Raw genomic sequence first — 20,605 nt, forward strand, 5'->3', positions numbered from 1 at the left:
GACCAACGCGGAGAGGCTCCTGCCCTGACCACAGGTCGACCACAGCCGCTGCCCCAGATCGGGGGTTGCAAAGCATCCCTGTCTGAATCCCCTGCCTCTAGAGGGAGTATTGGACCAACACTTCTAAAAAATGGGGGCCTTGCGGGCAACTCATCGGAGGGACACAAAAAAATCTTTGCCGACTTTCTCCTGAAGCTTACGAGCGTTCACACTTAAGCCTTTTACAATGTCAGCTGTTTAGCTAAACATGAGCTCATGATCTAAATTTACACAATAATGAAGAAATCAGCTACAAGGGGAGACAATCAGCAAAAACAATCCATATGAGAATTAGTTTCCCAAGGCCACCCATCAGATGTTGGAATAATCAGGTGCAAGGCAGAATATATACATAAAACTGGAACTGGAACAAGGAACAAGGATGTTTTCAAAGACTGGTAGGATCTCTAAAACATTTGTAAAGTACATGTCATTGATAAAGCTAAATACTCAAAGGTTGTGTAATACAACAGATTAATCATTGAGAAGAGTGAAATTATGCTGTTTTGAAAACTATGGCAGGTCAGATTTTCTGCCTAATGATATAAGAAGATTTCTCTCAAAAATACACATTATTTCAAAGACTTATTGGCTGTGAAATAAGTGAAGGGTATTTCAAATGGCTTGTCTGCAAAGAAAGGTGAGATGTAGGGAATCACAGAAAGTCGAGGGGAAAATATGTCAATATATACATTGCTATATGGTGAACTAAGCCTTAGGCCAGCAACAATGGAGAGGACCTGACCCTTAGAAACTTACAAGTAAGCTGGAATCTTCAAAAGTTCAAATCTTTATAAGTAAAAAGATTTATTAAAATGAATAACCAAGTGTTTTAATTGACATCAGATGATCAAAACAACAAACCCTGAGAACATAGAAAAAAATATAAATAAAGATATGAGCAGAACTTAATACAACAGAAAACGTATAAAATTGAGGTGATTTAGTAAGTCCAAAGAATATTCTTTGAAAAGATTTAAAAGACACACTTTGATTAAGGAAAACATAAACATATGTAAAGAATATACAGAAAGAATCAGGACAATGTTATAGCAGAGAATATATGAAATGCCAGTAAATTTGAACATTTCTGTAAAGGGGACCATTTCCTAGCTCCTAAAGTTGACCAAAACTGACACAAGAGGAAATCATTGAAGGTCATCATGTCTGCCCTTGGCATTCTTGGAACGCCCTGGCCTCAGAATGCAGCATCGGTAGTCCATGGTAACCTGCGGAGAGGGGGTGGGGCTGAAGGAGGTTGGAACACTGCCCTCACTGAGGGAGTGGGTGTGGCCATCTCTGCTGTGACTGAACAAAGGGCAGGGGAGCAGGGGGCCCAGGGCAGGGCCCTCAGAGCCCGGCAGGACCAGGGGAGTGTCACAAGCATTTGGCCCAGGCCAAAGGGCGCCTTCTTTGTCTGCACAGCTTCCCAAACACTCACATTTCCACTCAGGCCGCCCTCTTTGTTGAAGTGTGTGTGGAACGTGTCCTCACAGTACACCTCGCTGCACAGCTAACCATAGGACTGGGCATCGTACCTTCCTGCCAGGTGACCGAAGTTCGCAGGCAGATGGGTCACTGGGACCAACGCGGAGAGGCTCCTGCCCTGACCACAGGTCGACCACAGCCGCTGCCCCAGATCGGGGGTTGCAAAGCAGCCCTGTCTGAATCCCCTGCCTCTAGAGGGAGTATTGGACCAACACTTCTAAAAAATGGGGGCCTTGCGGGCAACTCATCGGAGGGACACAAAAAAATCTTTGCCGACTTTCTCCTGAAGCTTACGAGCGTTCACACTTAAGCCTTTTACAATGTCAGCTGTTTAGCTAAACATGAGCTCATGATCTAAATTTACACAATAATGAAGAAATCAGCTACAAGGGGAGACAATCAGCAAAAACAATCAATATGAGAATTAGTTTCCCAAGGCCACCCATCAGATGTTGGAATAATCAGGTGCAAGGCAGAATATATACATAAAACTGGAACTGGAACAAGGAACAAGGATGTTTTCAAAGACTGGTAGGATCTCTAAAACATTTGTAAAGTACATGTCATTGATAAAGCTAAATACTCAAAGGTTGTGTAATACAACAGATTAATCATTGAGAAGAGTGAAATTATGCTGTTTTGAAAACTATGGCAGGTCAGATTTTCTGCCTAATGATATAAGAAGATTTCTCTCAAAAATACACATTATTTCAAAGACTTATTGGCTGTGAAATAAGTGAAGGGTATTTCAAATGGCTTGTCTGCAAAGAAGGGTGAGATGTAGGGAATCACAGAAAGTCGAGGGGAAAATATGTCAATATATACATTGCTATATGGTGAACTAAGCCTTAGGCCAGCAACAATGGAGAGGACCTGACCCTTAGAAACTTACAAGTAAGTTGGAATCTTCAAAAGTTCAAATCTTTATAAGTAAAAAGATTTATTAAAATGAATAACCAAGTGTTTTAATTGACATCAGATGATCAAAACAACAAACCCTGAGAACATAGAAAAAATATAAATAAAGATATGAGCAGAACTTAATACAACAGAAAACGTATAAAATTGAGGTGATTTAGTAAGTCCAAAGAATATTCTTTGAAAAGATTTAAAAGACACACTTTGATTAAGGAAAACAAAAACATAAGTAAAGAATATACAGAAAGAATCAGGACAATGTTATAGCAGAGAATATATGAAATGCCAGTAAATTTGAACATTTCTGTAAAGGGGACCATTTCCTAGCTCCTAAAGTTGACCAAAACTGACACAAGAGGAAATCATTGAAGGTCATCATGTCTGCCCTTGGCATTCTCGGAATGCCCTGGCCTCAGAATGCAGCATCGGTAGTCCATGGTAACCTGCGGAGAGGGGGCGGGGCTGAAGGAGGTTGGAACACTGCCCTCACTGAGGGAGTGGGTGTGGCCATCTCTGCTGTGACTGAACAAAGGGCAGGGGAGCAGGGGGCCCAGGGCAGGGCCCTCAGAGGCCAGCAGGCCCAGTGGTGTGTCACAAGCATTTGGCCCAGGCCAAAGGGCACCTTCTTTGTCCGCACAGCTTCCCAAACACTCACCTTTCCACTCAGGCCGCCCTCTTTGTTGAAGTGTGTGTGGAACGTGTCCTCGCAGTACACCTCGCTGCACAGCTAACCATAGGACTGGGCATCGTACCTTCCTGCCAGGTGACTGAAGTTCACAGGCAGATGGGTCCCTGGGACCAACGCAGAGAGGCTCCTGCCCTGACCACAGGTCGACCACAGCCGCTGCCCCCGATCGGGGGCCGCAAAGCAGCCCTGTCTGAATCCCCTGCCTCTAGAGGGAGTATTGGACCAACACTTCTAAAAAATGGGGTCCTTGCGGGCAACTCATCGGAGGGACACAAATAAATCGTTGCCGACTTTCTCCTGGAGCTTACGAGCGTTCACACTTAAGCCTTTTACAATGTCAGCTGTTTAGCTAAACATGAGCTCATGATCTAAATTTACACAATAATGAAGAAATCAGCTACAAGGGGAGACAATCAGCAAAAACAATCCATATGAGAATTAGTTTCCCAAGGCCATCCATCAGATGTTGGAATAATCAGGTGCAAGGCAGAATATATACATAAAACTGGAACTGGAACAAGGAACAAGGATGTTTTCAAAGACTGGTAGGATCTCTAAAACATTTGTAAAGTACATGTCATTGATAAAGCTAAATACTCAAAGGTTGTGTAATACAACAGATTAATCATTGAGAAGAGTGAAATTATGCTGTTTTGAAAACTATGGCAGGTCAGATTTTCTGCCTAATGATATAAGAAGATTTCTCTCAAAAATACACATTATTTCAAAGACTTATTGGCTGTGAAATAAGTGAAGGGTATTTCAAATGGCTTGTCTGCAAAGAAAGGTGAGATGTAGGGAATCACAGAAAGTCGAGGGGAAAATATGTCAATATATACATTGCTATATGGTGAACTAAGCCTTAGGCCAGCAACAATGGAGAGGACCTGACCCTTAGAAACTTACAAGTAAGCTGGAATCTTCAAAAGTTCAAATCTTTATAAGTAAAAAGATTTACTAAAATGAATAACCAAGTGTTTTAATTGACATCAGATGATCCAAACAACAAACCCTGAGAACATAGAAAAAATATAAATAAAGATATGAGCAGAACTTAATACAACAGAAAACGTATAAAATTGAGGTGATTTAGTAAGTCCAAAGAATATTCTTTGAAAAGATTTAAAAGACACACTTTGATTTAGGAAAACATAAACATATGTAAAGAATATACAGAAAGAATCAGGACAATGTTATAGCAGAGAATATATGAAATGCCAGTAAATTTGAACATTTCTGTAAAGGGGACCATTTCCTAGCTCCTAAAGTTGACCAAAACTGACACAAGAGGAAATCATTGAAGGTCATCATGTCTGCCCTTGGCATTCTTGGAACGCCCTGGCCTCAGAATGCAGCATCGGTAGTCCATGGTAACCTGCGGAGAGGGGGTGGGGCTGAAGGAGGTTGGAACACTGCCCTCACTGAGGGAGTGGGTGTGGCCATCTCCACTGTGACTGAACAAAGGGCAGGGGAGCAGGGGGCCCAGGGCAGGGCCCTCAGAGCCCGGCAGGACCAGGGGAGTGTCACAAGCATTTGGCCCAAGCCAAAGGGCGCCTTCTTTGTCTGCACAGCTTCCCAAACACTCACATTTCCACTCAGGCCGCCCTCTTTGTTGAAGTGTGTGTGGAATGTGTCCTCGCAGTACACCTCGCTGCACAGCTAACCATAGGACTGGGCATCGTACCTTCCTGCCAGGTGACCGAAGTTCGCAGGCAGATGGGTCACTGGGACCAACGCGGAGAGGCTCCTGCCCTGACCACAGGTCGACCACAGCCGCTGCCCCAGATCGGGGGTTGCAAAGCAGCCCTGTCTGAATCCCCTGCCTCTAGAGGGAGTATTGGACCAACACTTCTAAAAAATGGGGTCCTTGCGGGCAACTCATCGGAGGGACACAAAAAAATCTTTGCCGACTTTCTCCTGAAGCTTACGAGCGTTCACACTTAAGCCTTTTACAATGTCAGCTGTTTAGCTAAACATGAGCTCATGATCTAAATTTACACAATAATGAAGAAATCAGCTACAAGGGGAGACAATCAGCAAAAACAATCAATATGAGAATTAGTTTCCCAAGGCCACCCATCAGATGTTGGAATAATCAGGTGCAAGGCAGAATATATACATAAAACTGGAACTGGAACAAGGAACAAGGATGTTTTCAAAGACTGGTAGGATCTCTAAAACATTTGTAAAGTACATGTCATTGATAAAGCTAAATACTCAAAGGTTGTGTAATACAACAGATTAATCATTGAGAAGAGTGAAATTATGCTGTTTTGAAAACTATGGCAGGTCAGATTTTCTGCCTAATGATATAAGAAGATTTCTCTCAAAAATACACATTATTTCAAAGACTTATTGGCTGTGAAATAAGTGAAGGGTATTTCAAATGGCTTGTCTGCAAAGAAAGGTGAGATGTAGGGAATCACAGAAAGTCGAGGGGAAAATATGTCAATATATACATTGCTATATGGTGAACTAAGCCTTAGGCCAGCAACAATGGAGAGGACCTGACCCTTAGAAACTTACAAGTAAGCTGGAATCTTCAAAAGTTCAAATCTTTATAAGTAAAAAGATTTATTAAAATGAATAACCAAGTGTTTTAATTGACATCAGATGATCCAAACAACAAACCCTGAGAACATAGAAAAAATATAAATAAAGATATGAGCAGAACTTAATACAACAGAAAACGTATAAAATTGAGGTGATTTAGTAAGTCCAAAGAATATTCTTTGAAAAGATTTAAAAGACACACTTTGATTAAGGAAAACATAAACATATGTAAAGAATATACAGAAAGAATCAGGACAATGTTATAGCAGAGAATATATGAAATGCCAGTAAATTTGAACATTTCTGTAAAGGGGACCATTTCCTAGCTCCTAAAGTTGACCAAAACTGACACAAGAGGAAATCATTGAAGGTCATCATGTCTGCCCTTGGCATTCTTGGAACGCCCTGGCCTCAGAATGCAGCATCGGTAGTCCATGGTAACCTGCGGAGAGGGGGTGGGGCTGAAGGAGGTTGGAACACTGCCCTCACTGAGGGAGTGGGTGTGGCCATCTCTGCTGTGACTGAACAAAGGGCAGGGGAGCAGGGGGCCCAGGGCAGGGCCCTCAGAGCCCGGCAGGACCAGGGGAGTGTCACAAGCATTTGGCCCAGGCCAAAGGGCGCCTTCTTTGTCTGCACAGCTTCCCAAACACTCACATTTCCACTCAGGCCGCCCTCTTTGTTGAAGTGTGTGTGGAACGTGTCCTCTCAGTACACCTCGCTGCACAGCTAACCATAGGACTGGGCATCGTACCTTCCTGCCAGGTGACCGAAGTTCGCAGGCAGATGGGTCACTGGGACCAACGCGGAGAGGCTCCTGCCCTGACCACAGGTCGACCACAGCCGCTGCCCCAGATCGGGGGTTGCAAAGCAGCCCTGTCTGAATCCCCTGCCTCTAGAGGGAGTATTGGACCAACACTTCTAAAAAATGGGGTCCTTGCGGGCAACTCATCGGAGGGACACAAAAAAATCTTTGCCGACTTTCTCCTGAAGCTTACGAGCGTTCACACTTAAGCCTTTTACAATGTCAGCTGTTTAGCTAAACATGAGCTCATGATCTAAATTTACACAATAATGAAGAAATCAGCTACAAGGGGAGACAATCAGCAAAAACAATCAATATGAGAATTAGTTTCCCAAGGCCACCCATCAGATGTTGGAATAATCAGGTGCAAGGCAGAATATATACATAAAACTGGAACTGGAACAAGGAACAAGGATGTTTTCAAAGACTGGTAGGATCTCTAAAACATTTGTAAAGTACATGTCATTGATAAAGCTAAATACTCAAAGGTTGTGTAATACAACAGATTAATCATTGAGAAGAGTGAAATTATGCTGTTTTGAAAACTATGGCAGGTCAGATTTTCTGCCTAATGATATAAGAAGATTTCTCTCAAAAATACACATTATTTCAAAGACTTATTGGCTGTGAAATAAGTGAAGGGTATTTCAAATGGCTTGTCTGCAAAGAAAGGTGAGATGTAGGGAATCACAGAAAGTCGAGGGGAAAATATGTCAATATATACATTGCTATATGGTGAACTAAGCCTTAGGCCAGCAACAATGGAGAGGACCTGACCCTTAGAAACTTACAAGTAAGCTGGAATCTTCAAAAGTTCAAATCTTTATAAGTAAAAAGATTTATTAAAATGAATAACCAAGTGTTTTAATTGACATCAGATGATCAAAACAACAAACCCTGAGAACATAGAAAAAATATAAATAAAGATATGAGCAGAACTTAATACAACAGAAAACGTATAAAATTGAGGTGATTTAGTAAGTCCAAAGAATATTCTTTGAAAAGATTTAAAAGACACACTTTGATTAAGGAAAACATAAACATATGTAAAGAATATACAGAAAGAATCAGGACAATGTTATAGCAGAGAATATATGAAATGCCAGTAAATTTGAACATTTCTGTAAAGGGGACCATTTCCTAGCTCCTAAAGTTGACCAAAACTGACACAAGAGGAAATCATTGAAGGTCATCATGTCTGCCCTTGGCATTCTTGGAACGCCCTGGCCTCAGAATGCAGCATCGGTAGTCCATGGTAACCTGCGGAGAGGGGGTGGGGCTGAAGGAGGTTGGAACACTGCCCTCACTGAGGGAGTGGGTGTGGCCATCTCTGCTGTGACTGAACAAAGGGCAGGGGAGCAGGGGGCCCAGGGCAGGGCCCTCAGAGCCCGGCAGGACCAGGGGAGTGTCACAAGCATTTGGCCCAGGCCAAAGGGCGCCTTCTTTGTCTGCACAGCTTCCCAAACACTCACATTTCCACTCAGGCCGCCCTCTTTGTTGAAGTGTGTGTGGAACGTGTCCTCGCAGTACACCTCGCTGCACAGCTAACCATAGGACTGGGCATCGTACCTTCCTGCCAGGTGACCGAAGTTCGCAGGCAGATGGGTCACTGGGACCAACGCGGAGAGGCTCCTGCCCTGACCACAGGTCGACCACAGCCGCTGCCCCAGATCGGGGGTTGCAAAGCAGCCCTGTCTGAATCCCCTGCCTCTAGAGGGAGTATTGGACCAACACTTCTAAAAAATGGGGGCCTTGCGGGCAACTCATCGGAGGGACACAAAAAAATCTTTGCCGACTTTCTCCTGAAGCTTACGAGCGTTCACACTTAAGCCTTTTACAATGTCAGCTGTTTAGCTAAACATGAGCTCATGATCTAAATTTACACAATAATGAAGAAATCAGCTACAAGGGGAGACAATCAGCAAAAACAATCCATATGAGAATTAGTTTCCCAAGGCCACCCATCAGATGTTGGAATAATCAGGTGCAAGGCAGAATATATACATAAAACTGGAACTGGAACAAGGAACAAGGATGTTTTCAAAGACTGGTAGGATCTCTAAAACATTTGTAAAGTACATGTCATTGATAAAGCTAAATACTCAAAGGTTGTGTAATACAACAGATTAATCATTGAGAAGAGTGAAATTATGCTGTTTTGAAAACTATGGCAGGTCAGATTTTCTGCCTAATGATATAAGAAGATTTCTCTCAAAAATACACATTATTTCAAAGACTTATTGGCTGTGAAATAAGTGAAGGGTATTTCAAATGGCTTGTCTGCAAAGAAAGGTGAGATGTAGGGAATCACAGAAAGTCGAGGGGAAAATATGTCAATATATACATTGCTATATGGTGAACTAAGCCTTAGGCCAGCAACAATGGAGAGGACCTGACCCTTAGAAACTTACAAGTAAGCTGGAATCTTCAAAAGTTCAAATCTTTATAAGTAAAAAGATTTATTAAAATGAATAACCAAGTGTTTTAATTGACATCAGATGATCCAAACAACAAACCCTGAGAACATAGAAAAAATATAAATAAAGATATGAGCAGAACTTAATACAACAGAAAACGTATAAAATTGAGGTGATTTAGTAAGTCCAAAGAATATTCTTTGAAAAGATTTAAAAGACACACTTTGATTAAGGAAAACATAAACATATGTAAAGAATATACAGAAAGAATCAGGACAATGTTATAGCAGAGAATATATGAAATGCCAGTAAATTTGAACATTTCTGTAAAGGGGACCATTTCCTAGCTCCTAAAGTTGACCAAAACTGACACAAGAGGAAATCATTGAAGGTCATCATGTCTGCCCTTGGCATTCTTGGAACGCCCTGGCCTCAGAATGCAGCATGGGTAGTCCATGGTAACCTGCGGAGAGGGGGTGGGGCTGAAGGAGGTTGGAACACTGCCCTCACTGAGGGAGTGGGTGTGGCCATCTCTGCTGTGACTGAACAAAGGGCAGGGGAGCAGGGGGCCCAGGGCAGGGCCCTCAGAGCCCGGCAGGACCAGGGGAGTGTCACAAGCATTTGGCCCAGGCCAAAGGGCGCCTTCTTTGTCTGCACAGCTTCCCAAACACTCACATTTCCACTCAGGCCGCCCTCTTTGTTGAAGTGTGTGTGGAACGTGTCCTCGCAGTACACCTCGCTGCACAGCTAACCATAGGACTGGGCATCGTACCTTCCTGCCAGGTGACCGAAGTTCGCAGGCAGATGGGTCACTGGGACCAACGCGGAGAGGCTCCTGCCCTGACCACAGGTCGACCACAGCCGCTGCCCCAGATCGGGGGTTGCAAAGCAGCCCTGTCTGAATCCCCTGCCTCTAGAGGGAGTATTGGACCAACACTTCTAAAAAATGGGGTCCTTGCGGGCAACTCATCGGAGGTACACAAAAAAATCTTTGCCGACTTTCTCCTGAAGCTTACGAGCGTTCACACTTAAGCCTTTTACAATGTCAGCTGTTTAGCTAAACATGAGCTCATGATCTAAATTTACACAATAATGAAGAAATCAGCTACAAGGGGAGACAATCAGCAAAAACAATCCATATGAGAATTAGTTTCCCAAGGCCACCCATCAGATGTTGGAATAATCAGGTGCAAGGCAGAATATATACATAAAACTGGAACTGGAACAAGGAACAAGGATGTTTTCAAAGACTGGTAGGATCTCTAAAACATTTGTAAAGTACATGTCATTGATAAAGCTAAATACTCAAAGGTTGTGTAATACAACAGATTAATCATTGAGAAGAGTGAAATTATGCTGTTTTGAAAACTATGGCAGGTCAGATTTTCTGCCTAATGATATAAGAAGATTTCTCTCAAAAATACACATTATTTCAAAGACTTATTGGCTGTGAAATAAGTGAAGGGTATTTCAAATGGCTTGTCTGCAAAGAAAGGTGAGATGTAGGGAATCACAGAAAGTCGAGGGGAAAATATGTCAATATATACATTGCTATATGGTGAACTAAGCCTTAGGCCAGCAACAATGGAGAGGACCTGACCCTTAGAAACTTACAAGTAAGCTGGAATCTTCAAAAGTTCAAATCTTTATAAGTAAAAAGATTTATTAAAATGAATAACCAAGTGTTTTAATTGATATCAGATGATCAAAACAACAAACCCTGAGAACATAGAAAAAATATAAATAAAGATATGAGCAGAACTTAATACAACAGAAAACGTATAAAATTGAGGTGATTTAGTAAGTCCAAAGAATATTCTTTGAAAAGATTTAAAAGACACACTTTGATTAAGGAAAACATAAACATATGTAAAGAATATACAGAAAGAATCAGGACAATGTTATAGCAGAGAATATATGAAATGCCAGTAAATTTGAACATTTCTGTAAAGGGGACCATTTCCTAGCTCCTAAAGTTGACCAAAACTGACACAAGAGGAAATCATTGAAGGTCATCATGTCTGCCCTTGGCATTCTTGGAACGCCCTGGCCTCAGAATGCAGCATCGGTAGTCCATGGTAACCTGCGGAGAGGGGGAGGGGCTGAAGGAGGTTGGAACACTGCCCTCACTGAGGGAGTGGGTGTGGCCATCTCTGCTGTGACTGAACAAAGGGCAGGGGAGCAGGGGGCCCAGGGCAGGGCCCGCAGAGCCCGGCAGGACCAGGGGAGTGTCACAAGCATTTGGCCCAGGCCAAAGGGCGCCTTCTTTGTCTGCACAGCTTCCCAAACACTCACATTTCCACTCAGGCCGCCCTCTTTGTTGAAGTGTGTGTGGAACGTGTCCTCACAGTACACCTCGCTGCACAGCTAACCATAGGACTGGGCATCGTACCTTCCTGCCAGGTGACCGAAGTTCGCAGGCAGATGGGTCACTGGGACCAACGCGGAGAGGCTCCTGCCCTGACCACAGGTCGACCACAGCCGCTGCCCCAGATCGGGGGTTGCAAAGCAGCCCTGTCTGAATCCCCTGCCTCTAGAGGGAGTATTGGACCAACACTTCTAAAAAATGGGGTCCTTGCGGGCAACTCATCGGAGGGACACAAAAAAATCTTTGCCGACTTTCTCCTGAAGCTTACGAGCGTTCACACTTAAGCCTTTTACAATGTCAGCGGTTTAGCTAAACATGAGCTCATGATCTAAATTTACACAATAATGAAGAAATCAGCTACAAGGGGAGACAATCAGCAAAAACAATCCATATGAGAATTAGTTTCCCAAGGCCACCCATCAGATGTTGGAATAATCAGGTGCAAGGCAGAATATATACATAAAACTGGAACTGGAACAAGGAACAAGGATGTTTTCAAAGACTGGTAGGATCTCTAAAACATTTGTAAAGTACATGTCATTGATAAAGCTAAATACTCAAAGGTTGTGTAATACAACAGATTAATCATTGAGAAGAGTGAAATTATGCTGTTTTGAAAACTATGGCAGGTCAGATTTTCTGCCTAATGATATAAGAAGATTTCTCTCAAAAATACACATTATTTCAAAGACTTATTGGCTGTGAAATAAGTGAAGGGTATTTCAAATGGCTTGTCTGCAAAGAAAGGTGAGATGTAGGGAATCACAGAAAGTCGAGGGGAAAATATGTCAATATATACATTGCTATATGGTGAACTAAGCCTTAGGCCAGCAACAATGGAGAGGACCTGACCCTTAGAAACTTACAAGTAAGCTGGAATCTTCAAAAGTTCAAATCTTTATAAGTAAAAAGATTTATTAAAATGAATAACCAAGTGTTTTAATTGACATCAGATGATCAAAACAACAAACCCTGAGAACATAGAAAAAATATAAATAAAGATATGAGCAGAACTTAATACAACAGAAAACGTATAAAATTGAGGTGATTTAGTAAGTCCAAAGAATATTCTTTGAAAAGATTTAAAAGACACACTTTGATTAAGGAAAACATAAACATATGTAAAGAATATACAGAAAGAATCAGGACAATGTTATAGCAGAGAATATATGAAATGCCAGTAAATTTGAACATTTCTGTAAAGGGGACCATTTCCTAGCTCCTAAAGTTGACCAAAACTGACACAAGAGGAAATCATTGAAGGTCATCATGTCTGCCCTTGGCATTCTTGGAACGCCCTGGCCTCAGAATGCAGCATCGGTAGTCCATGGTAACCTGCGGAGAGGGGGTGGGGCTGAAGGAGGTTGGAACACTGCCCTCACTGAGGGAGTGGGCGTGGCCATCTCTGCTGTGACTGAACAAAGGGCAGGGGAGCAGGGGGCCCAGGGCAGGGCCCTCAGAGCCCGGCAGGACCAGGGGAGTGTCACAAGCATTTGGCCCAGGCCAAAGGGCGCCTTCTTTGTCTGCACAGCTTCCCAAACACTCACATTTCCACTCAGGCCGCCCTCTTTGTTGAAGTGTGTGTGGAACGTGTCCTCGCAGTACACCTCGCTGCACAGCTAACCATAGGACTGGGCATCGTACCTTCCTGCCAGGTGACCGAAGTTCGCAGGCAGATGGGTCACTGGGACCAACGCGGAGAGGCTCCTGCCCTGACCACAGGTCGACCACAGCCGCTGCCCCAGATCCGGGGTTGCAAAGCAGCCCTGTCTGAATCCCCTGCCTCTAGAGGGAGTATTGGACCAACACTTCTAAAAAATGGGGTCCTTGCGGGCAACTCATCGGAGGGACACAAAAAAATCTTTGCCGACTTTCTCCTGAAGCTTACGAGCGTTCACACTTAAGCCTTTTACAATGTCAGCTGTTTAGCTAAACATGAGCTCATGATCTAAATTTACACAATAATGAAGAAATCAGCTACAAGGGGAGACAATCAGCAAAAACAATCAATATGAGAATTAGTTTCCCAAGGCCACCCATCAGATGTTGGAATAATCAGGTGCAAGGCAGAATATATACATAAAACTGGAACTGGAACAAGGAACAAGGATGTTTTCAAAGACTGGTAGGATCTCTAAAACATTTGTAAAGTACATGTCATTGATAAAGCTAAATACTCAAAGGTTGTGTAATACAACAGATTAATCATTGAGAAGAGTGAAATTATGCTGTTTTGAAAACTATGGCAGGTCAGATTTTCTGCCTAATGATATAAGAAGATTTCTCTCAAAAATACACATTATTTCAAAGACTTATTGGCTGTGAAATAAGTGAAGGGTATTTCAAATGGCTTGTCTGCAAAGAAAGGTGAGATGTAGGGAATCACAGAAAGTCGAGGGGAAAATATGTCAATATATACATTGCTATATGGTGAACTAAGCCTTAGGCCAGCAACAATGGAGAGGACCTGACCCTTAGAAACTTACAAGTAAGCTGGAATCTTCAAAAGTTCAAATCTTTATAAGTAAAAAGATTTATTAAAATGAATAACCAAGTGTTTTAATTGACATCAGATGATCCAAACAACAAACCCTGAGAACATAGAAAAAATATAAATAAAGATATGAGCAGAACTTAATACAACAGAAAACGTATAAAATTGAGGTGATTTAGTAAGTCCAAAGAATATTCTTTGAAAAGATTTAAAAGACACACTTTGATTAAGGAAAACATAAACATATGTAAAGAATATACAGAAAGAATCAGGACAATGTTATAGCAGAGAATATATGAAATGCCAGTAAATTTGAACATTTCTGTAAAGGGGACCATTTCCTAGCTCCTAAAGTTGACCAAAACTGACACAAGAGGAAATCATTGAAGGTCATCATGTCTGCCCTTGGCATTCTTGGAACGCCCTGGCCTCAGAATGCAGCATCGGTAGTCCATGGTAACCTGCGGAGAGGGGGTGGGGCTGAAGGAGGTTGGAACACTGCCCTCACTGAGGGAGTGGGTGTGGCCATCTCTGCTGTGACTGAACAAAGGGCAGGGGAGCAGGGGGCCCAGGGCAGGGCCCTCAGAGCCCGGCAGGACCAGGGGAGTGTCACAAGCATTTGGCCCAGGCCAAAGGGCGCCTTCTTTGTCTGCACAGCTTCCCAAACACTCACATTTCCACTCAGGCCGCCCTCTTTGTTGAAGTGTGTGTGGAACGTGTCCTCGCAGTACACCTCGCTGCACAGCTAACCATAGGACTGGGCATCGTACCTTCCTGCCAGGTGACCGAAGTTCGCAGGCAGATGGGTCACTGGGACCAACGCGGAGAGGCTCCTGCCCTGACCACAGGTCGACCACAGCCGCTGCCCCAGATCGGGGGTTGCAAAGCAGCCCTGTCTGAATCCCCTGCCTCTAGAGGGAGTATTGGACAAACACTTCTAAAAAATGGGGGCCTTGCGGGCAACTCATCGGAGGGACACAAAAAAATCTTTGCCGACTTTCTCCTGAAGCTTACGAGCGTTCACACTTAAGCCTTTTACAATGTCAGCTGTTTAGCTAAACATGAGCTCATGATCTAAATTTACACAATAATGAAGAAATCAGCTATAAGGGGAGACAATCAGCAAAAACAATCCATATGAGTATTAGTTTCCCAAGGCCACCCATCAGATGTTGGAATAATCAGGTGCAAGGCAGAATATATACATAAAACTGGAACTGGAACAAGGAACAAGGATGTTTTCAAAGACTGGTAGGATCTCTAAAACATTTGTAAAGTACATGTCATTGATAAAGCTAAATACTCAAAGGTTGTGTAATACAACAGATTAATCATTGAGAAGAGTGAAATTATGCTGTTTTGAAAACTATGGCAGGTCAGATTTTCTGCCTAATGATATAAGAAGATTTCTCTCAAAAATACACATTATTTCAAAGACTTATTGGCTGTGAAATAAGTGAAGGGTATTTCAAATGGCTTGTCTGCAAAGAAAGGTGAGATGTAGGGAATCACAGAAAGTCGAGGGGAAAATATGTCAATATATACATTGCTATATGGTGAACTAAGCCTTAGGCCAGCAACAATGGAGAGGACCTGACCCTTAGAAACTTACAAGTAAGCTGGAATCTTCAAAAGTTCAAATCTTTATAAGTAAAAAGATTTATTAAAATGAATAACCAAGTGTTTTAATTGACATCAGATGATCCAAACAACAAACCCTGAGAACATAGAAAAAATATAAATAAAGATATGAGCAGAACTTAATACAACAGAAAACGTATAAAATTGAGGTGATTTAGTAAGTCCAAAGAATATTCTTTGAAAAGATTTAAAAGACACACTTTGATTAAGGAAAACATAAACATATGTAAAGAATATACAGAAAGAATCAGGACAATGTTATAGCAGAGAATATATGAAATGCCAGTAAATTTGAACATTTCTGTAAAGGGGACCATTTCCTAGCTCCTAAAGTTGACCAAAACTGACACAAGAGGAAATCATTGAAGGTCATCATGTCTGCCCTTGGCATTCTTGGAACGCCCTGGCCTCAGAATGCAGCATCGGTAGTCCATGGTAACCTGCGGAGAGGGGGTGGGGCTGAAGGAGGTTGGAACACTGCCCTCACTGAGGGAGTGGGTGTGGCCATCTCTGCTGTGACTGAACAAAGGGCAGGGGAGCAGGGGGCCCAGGGCAGGGCCCTCAGAGCCCGGCAGGACCAGGGGAGTGTCACAAGCATTTGGCCCAGGCCAAAGGGCGCCTTCTTTGTCTGCACAGCTTCCCAAACACTCACATTTCCACTCAGGCCGCCCTCTTTGTTGAAGTGTGTGTGGAACGTGTCCTCGCAGTACACCTCGCTGCACAGCTAACCATAGGACTGGGCATCGTACCTTCCTGCCAGGTGACCGAAGTTCGCAGGCAGATGGGTCACTGGGACCAACGCGGAGAGGCTCCTGCCCTGACCACAGGTCGACCACAGCCGCTGCCCCAGATCGGGGGTTGCAAAGCAGCCCTGTCTGAATCCCCTGCCTCTAGAGGGAGTATTGGACCAACACTTCTAAAAAATGGGGGCCTTGCGGGCAACTCATCGGAGGGACACAAAAAAATCTTTGCCGACTTTCTCCTGAAGCTTACGAGCGTTCACACTTAAGCCTTTTACAATGTCAGCTGTTTAGCTAAACATGAGCTCATGATCTAAATTTACACAATAATGAAGAAATCAGCTATAAGGGGAGACAATCAGCAAAAACAATCCATATGAGAATTAGTTTCCCAAGGCCACCCATCAGATGTTGGAATAATCAGGTGCAAGGCAGAATATATACATAAAACTGGAACTGGAACAAGGAACAAGGATGTTTTCAAAGACTGGTAGGATCTCTAAAACATTTGTAAAGTACATGTCATTGATAAAGCTAAATACTCAAAGGTTGTGTAATACAACAGATTAATCATTGAGAAGAGTGAAATTATGCTGTTTTGAAAACTATGGCAGGTCAGATTTTCTGCCTAATGATATAAGAAGATTTCTCTCAAAAATACACATTATTTCAAAGACTTATTGGCTGTGAAATAAGTGAAGGGTATTTCAAATGGCTTGTCTGCAAAGAAAGGTGAGATGTAGGGAATCACAGAAAGTCGAGGGGAAAATATGTCAATATATACATTGCTATATGGTGAACTAAGCCTTAGGCCAGCAACAATGGAGAGGACCTGACCCTTAGAAACTTACAAGTAAGCTGGAATCTTCAAAAGTTCAAATCTTTATAAGTAAAAAGATTTATTAAAATGAATAACCAAGTGTTTTAATTGACATCAGATGATCCAAACAACAAACCCTGAGAACATAGAAAAAATATAAATAAAGATATGAGCAGAACTTAATACAACAGAAAACGTATAAAATTGAGGTGATTTAGTAAGTCCAAAGAATATTCTTTGAAAAGATTTAAAAGACACACTTTGATTAAGGAAAACAAAAACATAAGTAAAGAATATACAGAAAGAATCAGGACAATGTTATAGCAGAGAATATATGAAATGCCAGTAAATTTGAACATTTCTGTAAAGGGGACCATTTCCTAGCTCCTAAAGTTGACCAAAACTGACACAAGAGGAAATCATTGAAGGTCATCATGTCTGCCCTTGGCATTCTCGGAACGCCCTGGCCTCAGAATGCAGCATGGGTAGTCCATGGTAACCTGCGGAGAGGGGGCGGGGCTGAAGGAGGTTGGAACACTGCCCTCACTGAGGGAGTGGGTGTGGCCATCTCTGCTGTGACTGAACAAAGGGCAGGGGAGCAGGGGGCCCAGGGCAGGCCCCTCAGAGGCCGGCAGGCCCAGGGGTGTGTCACAAGCATTTGGCCCAGGCCAAAGGGCACCTTCTTTGTCCGCACAGCTTCCCAAACACTCACCTTTCCACTCAGGCCGCCCTCTTTGTTGAAGTGTGTGTGGAACGTGTCCTCGCAGTACACCTCGCTGCACAGCTAACCATAGGACTGGGCATCGTACCTTCCTGCCAGGTGACCGAAGTTCGCAGGCAGATGGGTCACTGGGACCAACGCGGAGAGGCTCCTGCCCTGACCACAGGTCGACCACAGCCGCTGCCCCAGATCGGGGGTTGCAAAGCAGCCCTGTCTGAATCCCCTGCCTCTAGAGGGAGTATTGGACCAACACTTCTAAAAATGGGGTCCTTGCGGGCAACTCATCGGAGGGACACAAAAAAATCTTTGCCGACTTTCTCCTGAAGCTTACGAGCGTTCACACTTAAGCCTTTTACAATGTCAGCTGTTTAGCTAAACATGAGCTCATGATCTAAATTTACACAATAATGAAGAAATCAGCTACAAGGGGAGACAATCAGCAAAAACAATCCATATGAGAATTAGTTTCCCAAGGCCACCCATCAGATGTTGGAATAATCAGGTGCAAGGCAGAATATATACATAAAACTGGAACTGGAACAAGGAACAAGGATGTTTTCAAAGACTGGTAGGATCTCTAAAACATTTGTAAATACATGTCATTGATAAAGCTAAATACTCAAAGGTTGTGTAATACAACAGATTAATCATTGAGAAGAGTGAAATTATGCTGTTTTGAAAACTATGGCAGGTCAGATTTTCTGCCTAATGATATAAGAAGATTTCTCTCAAAAATACACATTATTTCAAAGACTTATTGGCTGTGAAATAAGTGAAGGGTATTTCAAATGGCTTGTCTGCAAAGAAAGGTGAGATGTAGGGAATCACAGAAAGTCGAGGGGAAAATATGTCAATATATACATTGCTATATGGTGAACTAAGCCTTAGGCCAGCAACAATGGAGAGGACCTGACCCTTAGAAACTTACAAGTAAGCTGGAATCTTCAAAAGTTCAAATCTTTATAAGTAAAAAGATTTATTAAAATGAATAACCAAGTGTTTTAATTGACATCAGATGATCAAAACAACAAACCCTGAGAACATAGAAAAAATATAAATAAAGATATGAGCAGAACTTAATACAACAGAAAACGTATAAAATTGAGGTGATTTAGTAAGTCCAAAGAATATTCTTTGAAAAGATTTAAAAGACACACTTTGATTAAGGAAAACAAAAACATAAGTAAAGAATATACAGAAAGAATCAGGACAATGTTATAGCAGAGAATATATGAAATGCCAGTAAATTTGAACATTTCTGTAAAGGGGACCATTTCCTAGCTCCTAAAGTTGACCAAAACTGACACAAGAGGAAATCATTGAAGGTCATCATGTCTGCCCTTGGCATTCTCGGAACGCCCTGGCCTCAGAATGCAGCATGGGTAGTCCATGGTAACCTGCGGAGAGGGGGCGGGGCTGAAGGAGATTGGAACACTGCCCTCACTGAGGGAGTGGGTGTGGCCATCTCTGCTGTGACTGAACAAAGGGCAGGGGAGCAGGGGGCCCAGGGCAGGCCCATCAGAGGCCGGCAGGCCCAGGGGTGTGTCACAAGCATTTGGCCCAGGCCAAAGGGCACCTTATTTGTCCGCACAGCTTCCCAAACACTCACCTTTCCACTCAGGCCGCCCTCTTTGTTGAAGTGTGTGTGGAACGTGTCCTCGCAGTACACCTCGCTGCACAGCTAACCATAGGACTGGGCATCGTACCTTCCTGCCAGGTGACCGAAGTTCGCAGGCAGATGGGTCACTGGGACCAACGCGGAGAGGCTCCTGCCCTGACCACAGGTCGACCACAGCCGCTGCCCCAGATCGGGGGTTGCAAAGCAGCCCTGTCTGAATCCCCTGCCTCTAGAGGGAGTATTGGACCAACACTTCTAAAAAATGGGGTCCTTGCGGGCAACTCATCGGAGGGACACAAAAAAATCTTTGCCGACTTTCTCCTGAAGCTTACGAGCGTTCACACTTAAGCCTTTTACAATGTCAGCTGTTTAGCTAAACATGAGCTCATGATCTAAATTTACACAATAATGAAGAAATCAGCTACAAGGGGAGACAATCAGCAAAAACAATCAATATGAGAATTAGTTTCCCAAGGCCACCCATCAGATGTTGGAATAATCAGGTGCAAGGCAGAATATATACATAAAACTGGAACTGGAACAAGGAACAAGGATGTTTTCAAAGACTGGTAGGATCTCTAAAACATTTGTAAAGTACATGTCATTGATAAAGCTAAATACTCAAAGGTTGTGTAATACAACAGATTAATCATTGAGAAGAGTGAAATTATGCTGTTTTGAAAACTATGGCAGGTCAGATTTTCTGCCTAATGATATAAGAAGATTTCTCTCAAAAATACACATTATTTCAAAGACTTATTGGCTGTGAAATAAGTGAAGGGTATTTCAAATGGCTTGTCTGCAAAGAAAGGTGAGATGTAGGGAATCACAGAAAGTCGAGGGGAAAATATGTCAATATATACATTGCTATAGGGTGAACTAAGCCTTAGGCCAGCAACAATGGAGAGGACCTGACCCTTAGAAACTTACAAGTAAGCTGGAATCTTCAAAAGTTCAAATCTTTATAAGTAAAAAGATTTATTAAAATGAATAACCAAGTGTTTTAATTGACATCAGATGATCAAAACAACAAACCCTGAGAACATAGAAAAAATATAAATAAAGATATGAGCAGAACTTAATACAACAGAAAACGTATAAAATTGAGGTGATTTAGTAAGTCCAAAGAATATTCTTTGAAAAGATTTAAAAGACACACATTGATTAAGGAAAACAAAAACATAAGTAAAGAATATACAGAAAGAATCAGGACAATGTTATAGCAGAGAATATATGAAATGCCAGTAAATTTGAACATTTCTGTAAAGGGGACCATTTCCTAGCTCCTAAAGTTGACC

The sequence above is a fragment of the Hyperoodon ampullatus genome, assembly GCF_949752795.1.
Source record: "Hyperoodon ampullatus genome assembly, chromosome: 6".
Classification (NCBI taxonomy): Eukaryota; Metazoa; Chordata; class Mammalia; order Artiodactyla; family Ziphiidae; genus Hyperoodon; species Hyperoodon ampullatus.